The sequence below is a fragment of the Palaemon carinicauda genome, chromosome 7, assembly GCF_036898095.1.
Source record: "Palaemon carinicauda isolate YSFRI2023 chromosome 7, ASM3689809v2, whole genome shotgun sequence".
Taxonomy (NCBI): Eukaryota; Metazoa; Arthropoda; class Malacostraca; order Decapoda; family Palaemonidae; genus Palaemon; species Palaemon carinicauda.
Genome location: NC_090731.1, coordinates 38,388,893 through 38,398,892, shown reverse-complemented (window position 1 = coordinate 38,398,892; position 10,000 = coordinate 38,388,893). Strand labels below are relative to the sequence as shown.

Here is a 10,000-nt window from a genome sequence, read left to right as displayed (position 1 = left end):
ACAACTGCTGCGGCTCTCACTTTTCCTATCCTACATGCCCCTCTCCTTCTCTCCACCGATACCAGCAACGTCGCTATTGGTGCAGTACTCGAGCAGGTGGTCAACGGCTTGCCCCGCCCATTGGCCTTCTTCAGCAGAAAACTGTCCAAAGGCAGAATCGGGCTATTCTACCTTCGATCAAGAATTGCTGGCGGTGCACTTGGCTGTCCGTCACTTTCGCCATTTCTTAGAAGGTACGCCCTTCGTCATTCACACAGACCACATGCCTCTGGTGCACGCCTTTACTCGACAGTCTGATGCCTGGTCCGCCCGGCAACGCCGACATCTCTCCGCCGTGGCTGAATACAATTGCACCCTTCAATACGTCCCTGGGAAAATGAATCCCGTTGCCATTGTCCTGTCAAGAAACACGTTGGCTGCCGTTCAACTGGGATTGGATTACAACCCCCTGGCTGAAGTCCAACGACAGGATCCAGAGTATTCAGGACATCCTGCACGTCCCTCCGTTGGGAAGACTTCCCACTCAACGACTCCAACACCAACCTCCTCTGTGACGTTAGTACGGATAGACCACGACCTTGGATTCCTGCTCCCATGCGCCGACAGGTGTTTGATTTCATTCACGGCCTATCACATCCCTCGTGCCGTTCTACTGCACAGCTGCTGAAAGCAACGTTCATTTGGCACGGCATTTCTAAGGATGCTAAGGATTGGGTCCGCTCCTATACTTCTTGCCAAACTTCCAAAGTACATCGACACACGGATTCAGTAGTGGGTACCTTTCCTCAACCTCAGTGTCATTTCGCACATATTCACGTTGACGTTGTAGGCCCCCTACCCACATCACAAGGACATCGTTACCTGTTTACTGTCATCGACTGCTCCACGCGTTGGCCTGAAGCCATTCCCATGGAAACTGCAACGTCCGCCTCATGAACATCTGCCTTACTCTTTGGATGGATTGTAAGATTTGGTATCCCTGAGCATATTACTTCTGACAGAGGAACCACTTTCACCTGGGCATCACCCTACATCAAAAAACGGCTTACAACCCCGCTGCCAATGGAATGGTTGAACGTTTTCATCGCACCCTCAAAGCAGCTTTGATGTCCTGCTGTAAGGATTTAAACTGGTTTACTCAGCTTCCCTGGGTCCTCCTGTGACTAAGGACCACTCCTAGAGACGCCCTCGATGTCTCGGCAGCTGAAATGGTGTATGGCGACCCGTTGGTTGTCCCGGCCGAATTTTTTCCTTCTACAACCTCCTCCGATGATCTCCAGCGCATAGGTCACGTTGTGGGAAAATTTACTCCATGCCGCTAGACTTACAAGCCCCCAGCAAAGCATCACATACCAACAGACTTACATTCTGCAACGCACGTCTTCCTTCGCAACGACATTACCAAGCCACCGCTAACGCCCCCTTACACGGGCCCTTTACTTGTGATCCGATGCAGTCCGAAAGCATTCCTACTAAACATTCATGGCAAAGAAGACTGGGTCTCCACTGATCGTCTAAAACCTGCTTATCTACTGCCAGATGACCCGCCTAAAGTTAGCCTCTCTATAGCAGGGCGCCCTATTTAACATGTACAGTATGTCATTTTTTGGGAGGGAGCCATGTACCAACCGTGTGTCACACAATCGTACATAAATTATTTTGTATATATTATGCTTGTATCTGCGCTCTTCCCTCGCACTAAAAAGAACCAGAAAAAACATGTCTTTGTGTCACCTATGTAACATTGTCACTTTCTCGAACATGTATTTTCCTGTTGCCTTGAGATTTTGTATTAAAAGGAGAGTGTTCTTTAATAAACAACTCAATTGATTGCTTCCTGCCTTTGAGTTCACAACCTTCCCTACGGCACCGTCACACTTTTTATATTGAGAATGATAGATTCCTGTCTTACCCAAATCAATGACGCATCATTTCTTTTTTTATAATTTATAAATTATGAGATAATATCTTGGCCAGTTTTCTATAAAATTTCCTAAGGTAAATATTTTGTTGATTAGACGAACATCTATCTTTATTTTTCCAGTGATTTTCAATTAAACTTTATTAAATAAGCAATTAATTGTAGATAACTACCACACATAAACTACTGTAATCTGTCTTTTCCCTTTTCAGTTTCTTTACTGTGTGATATCAGTATTATTGAGGTATTTTTTTAACCATTTAACTGCGAATTATATTTTCCTATATTTCACAAAAACTTCATTACGTGAAGCGGAAATCTCTTTATTATGACATCTCTATTTTTTGTTTTTATTATAGAATATAATTGCTATTGATCTCAAAGATTATGAAATTGTTATATATTTTGACCCATATGAAAAGGATCTCAAGATATTTAATTATCCGTTCATTTAGTTTCCCCGAATGTTATAAACAATCAAATATTCTTTCTTCAATTGTCAATAGAACTCCGAGTCTTGAGTATCCTCACAACAAGGATTACCAAATCAGCCATATTTGCAATCTTTCGTTCGCTCAATGACCTCATTAGATTAAGTTTCAATCACATGGCTTTCCGGTCATTAAATGCCTTTACAAGCACACTCAGAAGATTAATCCTCTCTCCAATGAGGGAACGTAAAACTCTCTCCAACAGGGTTCTTGGACACGATTGATTAAAAAATGAATTGCATGTACCCTTGTTCAGTGAAAGAGAGAGAGAGAGAGAGAGAGAGAGAGAGAGAGAGAGAGAGAGAGAGAGAGAGAGAGAGAGAGAGAGAGAGAGAGAGAGAGAGAAGCCAATGATTTGATAATCTCTCGAGTCTTCAATAAACCATGTCGGAGAATTTCATGATAATGCTTTGGATATATGAATAACTAATTCCATGAGACGACTGCATATTTAAAAAAATATTTTTTTCAATAAATTTTAATTGAACCTGTAAACTACCCTCGCAGTGCTTTATTGAGACCCTAGCCAGAGGTCTACTGCAAATAAGCTGTTAATATATATATATATATATATATATATATATATATATATATATATATATATATATATATATATATATATATATATATATATATATATATATATATATATATATATATATATATATATATCACCATTTCTAACAATGTTACCAAAAAGCCTTTTGAAAACTAAATCTCCGTTTCTGAAAACAGGCTATTCATTTTGTCAACTGGAAGTCAGGTTTTCTGCTTCCATCCTTCGATATATTCATATAGTTGATTCTAAGGCTTTATTATCATTCTTAAAGTTTTATATAATTGACAATTAATAAATGATTAATGAATTCGTCCTTTCAGCTCTGCATTTTGAAAAAAAGAAAAGATTATAACGAGAAACGTACATAAGAAAAACCTTTGATTCCATAACAAATAAGTTCTTATCATAATATTGGATTTCATCTCGAAATACAGGTCAAAACATTACAGTAATCATATACCGTTCCCTAAAAAGTAGTTACCTCCCAATGAGCATTAACAACCATTACCTCTCATTTATTAAAACTATCAACACCACCACCATCTCCTCCTACGCCTATTGATGCCAAGGCCTCTGTTAGATTTCACAAGTCGTCTCTATCTTGAGCATGTAAATCAATACTGCTCCATTCATCATCCCCAACATCACGCTTCATAGTACCAAGTCAGGTAGGCCTGGGTCTTGCAACTCTTCTAGTGCCTCGTGGAGCTCAGTTGAAAGTTTGGTCAACTAATCACACTTGGGGAGAGCGAAGAGCAAGCTCAAACCATATCCATCAACCCCTCATGATGTCACCCACAAATGGAACTCGTGTAATTCCAGGGAACCACGTACACTCGTTTAATTCAGTCAAGAGCTCAAAAGCTGCATTTGGCACTTGTCATAACAATGAGGCAGGAATAAAGTTTCTCCCCCGCCACCCAAAAGGAATACTAACTTCCCTACATGTGCCAAGTATTTAATCTAATCGACCCATCAGGAGTTACAAGGAATTGATGAACCTTTCAATAGGACAGCCATTTGTATTTCACTACATATAAAAGTTTAACAATTTGCTATCTTGAAAGAGTTAACTGCCAAGTCCCAAGATTAGCCACTGGGTGACTCCGTGGGCCAAATCAACATAGCATGGCTAAATGTATTAGTTTTGTTACTAGAAAATGTAAAAATGTAAACTACTTTGTTACAAGAGGACTGCTACTGGGAGTAGAGTGTTTAGCCATTCCACACTGTATACAGTATATAAAAAATATAGGGGACCTTTGAGAAGAACTTAAAATATAACCCACTTTCAATATGCCAAGCAAGGCTTTACTTCTACGTCTACTAACGGATTAAGCTAACGCCAGAGAATCTTAGAACTGGTTGAATGATTATTTTATTATTTGTTTAGCCTTACTCATTCTATTAGATTATAGAACGCAAAACTATTTTTGGAAATTAGTACGTTTATATAACGTTTTGAGCCATAACCTCAAATCTCATAAGGTAAATTTATATAAAATATAAAAATCGAATATTAAAGAATTCCTCAATCTTCCCTTGTAATGAACTTTATAGAGAAACATTTATTCTGAACTCCATAGAATATGACACTAATTAAAAAATGTCTTAGTAACCTAAATTTTCTAAGTAATTCTAAGTGCACCAAAAAGTAATACACCGTTACATTGTCCTTGATTAAGCTAAAACTTACACTGAACTTGTTAATTTACTTACCAGGGGTTTATTGCATAATTTCTTCAGGGAAACTAGCGAGATTTTACTTGGTCGAGATATGATAAGGTAAGGTTATAAAAAAAAAAAAAAAAAATTATCATTGACATACGGAAACCTTTCCTCAAGTGCGTCAAGCAGATCTAAAGCCCTGTCCATACGATCGAGCATGCCCAATGGGCAAACAATGACACCAGACCACAATAGTTAGTAAGAATGAAGGTTAATGACGTCAGTAGTGGTAAAACCACAGACAGGGATCTGTCATCATACAGTGTTGCCGGATTCTGCCTTTAGTTTTCCAGCTTCTGACGTCATCAACCCTCATTTTCACTAACTATTGTGGCCTGGTATCATTGTTTGCCCGACGGGCATGCTCGATCGTGTGGACAGGGCTTAAGACTTCTGCTAACAAAACTGCAGAGATTCTACAGAAAATAATCAGCAGTTAAAACTGGAGGATAACCTAAGTCATCAAAAACATTAAGTTGATTGATACTACCTGAAACAATCATCTGCTGAACAAGTGATTGAAGTTCGTACAAACTATACACTGGCTAACTATAAATAGGTATACTATATGATAGTTCAACTCATATTCAACCCAAGGTCTAACATATATAAACCTTAGTTCAACCTATCTCGCTGTCCCAGTTCCAATACACTGAAACTTTGGCGAATGTAAAACGGGAAATAATGTTTTTATTTCAGTATTATATTTAGCAACTGCTGATATTGTTACTACAAAAGGAACAAATTTTAGCAGTTGATAAAATCGACGATTTTTAATAAGGCAATTACCAATTTTTTTCTAGTTGATCGACTGTTACTGCATGCTTCTAGTACATATTCGCTACTTGCTAGCTTTTCACTATCGTGATCGCCACAGTCTATGTAGCTCCTCTGAATTTAGGCAAAAATAGCTGTTTTTGTATTTGCCATTTACCTTTCCCTGTATCTCACATACCGAAGATTTTTTCCATAGGCATTTCTTCTAATGTTTACCTACTAAACCCTGCTTTAATGTTAAATATCAATTTCTGGCACCTTAGTTCTATTAGTTTATTTTGCATATTACAAGATTTTCAAAAGGCTCATCGTGCTGACCAGCCTTTATGTGCATATCTTCCCGAGCATTTCCATCCTGTTCGTAATACTAAAAAAATTCATTTAATTTCATGCCTTCTCCATTTTGCTTAATGCTACACAGTATTCTATTAGTTTCATTCAAGCTATGACAAGTTTAGAATTCCCTTCCTGATCTGGTAGTATATAATCCATTACTTCAAAAGTTTCTATTTTCCTTCAATGTATTTGTTAAATCGACTGACCGAAGTCTTAATTTAATTTCTTATATGAATATATGAAAGTCTTAACCCTTTTACCACCAAAGGACGTACTGGTACGTTTCACAAAACTCATCCCTTTACCCCCCATGGACGTACCAGTACGTCCTTGCAAAAAACTGCTATTCACATTTTTTTGCATATTTTTTATTATTTTTTGAGAAACTTCAGGCATTTTCCAAGAGAATGAGACCAACCTGACCTCTGTATGACGAAAATTAAGGCTGTTAGAGCAATTTAAAAAATATATACTACAAAATGTGCTGAAAAAAAAATAACCCCTGGGGGTTAAGGGTTGGAAAGTTCCAAATAGCATGGGGGTAAAAGGGTTAAGATATCCTCATTACTTTTTCCTCTTACTTCCTTAACTTTCCTCACTGGAAAGTTTTTACCTGATGGGCTCCTCGGGCTTATATTCAGTTTTCCAACTAGTGTTGTAGCTTTGCTAGTAATCATCATCTAGGGTTATACCTTAGCTAGTAATGATTGACTAGGTCAAGTTATAAGTAATTTCAAACTAACCTCAAACACCTAAGAGCTTCTCCCAAACACTTTCAAATCTTTCCCGAACTTTATTTATACAATTAGAACCAAGGAAACTTATAAAAGTTCCATGAATCACATTTTTATTAGATTAAAATTAGGAACACTGAAGTTATATCAGACTGTTTTTTGTCTGATATAAATATTTGTAGAATGTGTGCCACAAATTGTACCAAACAGAATTCAGTTTTATTTTTTTTAACCTATGTTACAGGATTACGGCTGATGATGAGTACATTGTAGCTTTTGATATTCTTTACAGTATTGTTGGAAGAGCTCAACTTTGTACAAAAATTATATGTAATATGTCACCATAAACATTTTAATCGAAAATTTCTATTTTTATTCATCCATGTGGTCATGCAAATTTAAAAGTTTTAATTCATATAAAGAGGCTAAAAAATAGCCCGAGTTTATTTGCTATAATAAAATCTGACATAACATTTAACTTCACCCAGACTGCTGCACCACTGTAGCAAGGTGAATTCACAGATGCATTTATGACATTGATCAACCCAACTGTAGTTCAGTATGCTATATCTCCTCCCATCAAATACTCTAGTCAAATTTGGGTGGCTCTGGTCACGAGTAGGAACTGCTAGAAGAGCATGTGATATCGTTGCCAGACGCCCCAAGTCTTTTCCAGTGAACGAAACTTTAATTGGTACACTGCTTTCCTTCCATTAGGTATGCGGCACGTTGCAATAACAAAACTTAAATAACTTTGACTGGCTTAGCAAATTTCCTTGAAGCGCCGGGATGCAATTTTTCTGGGAAGACTATTGGCAGTCATCAGAGCTATTGACCTCTCACATGGCAGTTTCAATATTTGTCCTGTTGAAGATTTAAGGTTAAATTACTCAAGGCAAGTTTATAACGCCATGGCAAATAAACTCGTGGACAAAGGCTACTATCCAGAGAAATCTAGACACTTCTTTGTTCCTCGTGTTTAAAGTTACACGCTTTGCGACTATTTGAAGCAATTCTCAAAACAAACACTATAGTAACCTTCATGCTGAATGCATACTTCCAAAATTTATATTTTCACTCAAACTATACTTACAACTGAACAATAAAACTTATTAGCCAGCCTGACAGTTTCAATCTTTTATGTGGGGTGGCTATCAATCTTCTAAACTAGTTTAAAAACTGGCCACAGGCCTCTGCCTCCAATTTATGCTCACTCATGTAGAACAATTTCAAATTCCGATATTTCTTTCGACTAGACAATTTACCGAATTAAGTTCTCCAGGCATTTGGTCAGATAAGAGTACACTAGCGAGTCAAAACTTTTTCTGTTAGAATTCTAAAATTTAAAAAGTTTCACGAGATCGGTTAGTATTAGAAATATTGCATGCACCACCATTGAAAAATTTTAAAATTAAAGACCGATTTTTGTAAAGCTGCCAAGTTACTTACCCCCGTTTACGCAACGATTCGACATAATTCCAGAATTTTCTGACAACCCTCTTCATAGTCTCGACCAAATAAGAGACTTGACTCCTTTGTTTTTGACATAACAGACTGTGGGAAACAAATTACTATGATTTCATTTACAAAAGAAAAAAAATGCGAAAAATTCCCAATATTCCGATATTCATATCAGTGATGACATACGAGCCACCCGTTGAGATACTACCACTAGAGAGTTAAGAGGCCTTTTGACTGGCTAGGCAGTACTACATTGGATCATTCTCTCTGGTTACGGTTCATTTTACCTTTCCCTACACTGAATAGTCTGGCCTATTTATTACATATTCTCCACTGTCCTCATACACCTGACATTGAGATTAGCAAAAAATACTTTTAAATACGAGGGGTTAAGTACTGCACTGTAATCGTTCAGTGACCACTTTCCTCTTGGTAGGGTAGACGAGACTCTTTAGCTATGGTAAGTAGCTCCTTTAGGAGAAGGACACTCCAAAATCAAACCATTGTTCTCTAGTCTTGGGTAGTGCCATGTACCATGGTTTTCCACTCCCCTGAGGTATTGTTCTCTTGCTTTAGAGTATACTTGGGCACACTATTCTATCTTATTTCTGTTCCTCTTGTTTTGTTAAAGTTTTTGTAGCTTATATAGGAGATATTTAATTTAAGGTTACACTGAAATATTTTATTTTTTCTTAAGTTTCGTTTCCACACTGGCCTATTTTCCCTGTTGAAGCCCTTTGGCTTATACCCTCCTGCTTTTTCAAATAGGGTTGTAGCCTGGCAAGTAATAATACACAGAAAACATCAGTAACTACCTTTATATGCCTTATCACTACAGAGATGTGTAATTTAGAAGCACTTAGGGAAAAAAACTAGAAAACCATCTGGATGACCATGGCAGACTTCAATAATCTACCATGGACAACCCTAGTCCACCAGCCACCCCAGCAAAGGTGGACTTCATAATATCAAAGAATATGAAAGTCTAATTAAAAATTTAATCAAGCTAACAATCTTCCATACATTTCAAATATATTTTGCTAGCTAACCTTTAAACTTTCTTTAAAGTATTTAAAGAAGTTAAATTTGTTTGAGAACTGAAACATCCTGTTTGTCTGCCATTTAACCCTTTAAAACCTTTTATAAACCAAAATTTTTAAAAGCTCAACTTTGTCTGCTATTGATCCCTTGAATATTTAAGAATTCTAACATTCTAATGAGAACAAGAATCATCCATTAACTGATGTTGACACTTTAAACTTGAGTATAGACACACAAGTGAAATGTGCCACAAAACATTAATATGAAAACCAGCAAAAAAAAAAAAAAAAAAAAAAAAAAAAAAATTATTCAATTTTCGCTAACTTAATTACAAAATAAAAATAACTATACAATGTTAATACTTCATACATTTATGAGAAGTTAAGTGTACCAAAACATTCCCATGTAAAACCTAATAAAGTCTCCATTTGTACTTTTAAATTATTGCACAAACATTCGACCTAACTCAAGAAAAATTTAAACAATGAAATTAGTAAGGATTTGAAGCAAATTCCAGAAATTATTAAAGTTCTGCTTAGTTTACTAAACAGAACACCGAATACACACTAGTTATAATATAGGCAAGAGATAAAAACAAACCATTTCGTAATAAAAGTACAAGTTAGAAAAAAGTTGAGCATCAAATTCCACAAATTCAAAACATATGCAGATTAATCACATGTATTACCGGATACAGAACTCAAAACCTGCAGGTAACAAAAGCCAAAACTTATCTCTAATGGTTAATCAATTACAGACATCACTTGTCAATGAATTAAGAATAAAGACTAACCTTACAATTAAATACCTTTGAATTCTCATCGCAGACAAAACATTTATAAAAATAAGAGATCACAATACATTGACCAGCTTATACAACAAAATTTTTCTATAAGCAAAGCTAGATACCACACAGTGGTAAAGACTTGCTACAGTTGCATGAATATTTACA

The 10,000-nt window shown here is 36.6% G+C and overlaps 1 long non-coding RNA gene across 1 annotated transcript in view; it reads right to left on the bottom strand.

Moving 5' to 3' along the window:
- Positions 1–6,761: 6,761 nt before the first annotated feature.
- The window catches only part of LOC137643553 (uncharacterized), a 3,657-nt gene continuing 418 nt past the window's right edge, over positions 6,762–10,000 (bottom strand). The window contains exons 2-3 of the long non-coding RNA XR_011045006.1: positions 7,996–8,100; positions 6,762–7,410 (exon numbers count right to left, since the gene is read on the bottom strand). This is a non-coding gene — a long non-coding RNA (uncharacterized lncRNA). The remainder of the gene's footprint in view (positions 7,411–7,995; positions 8,101–10,000) is intronic.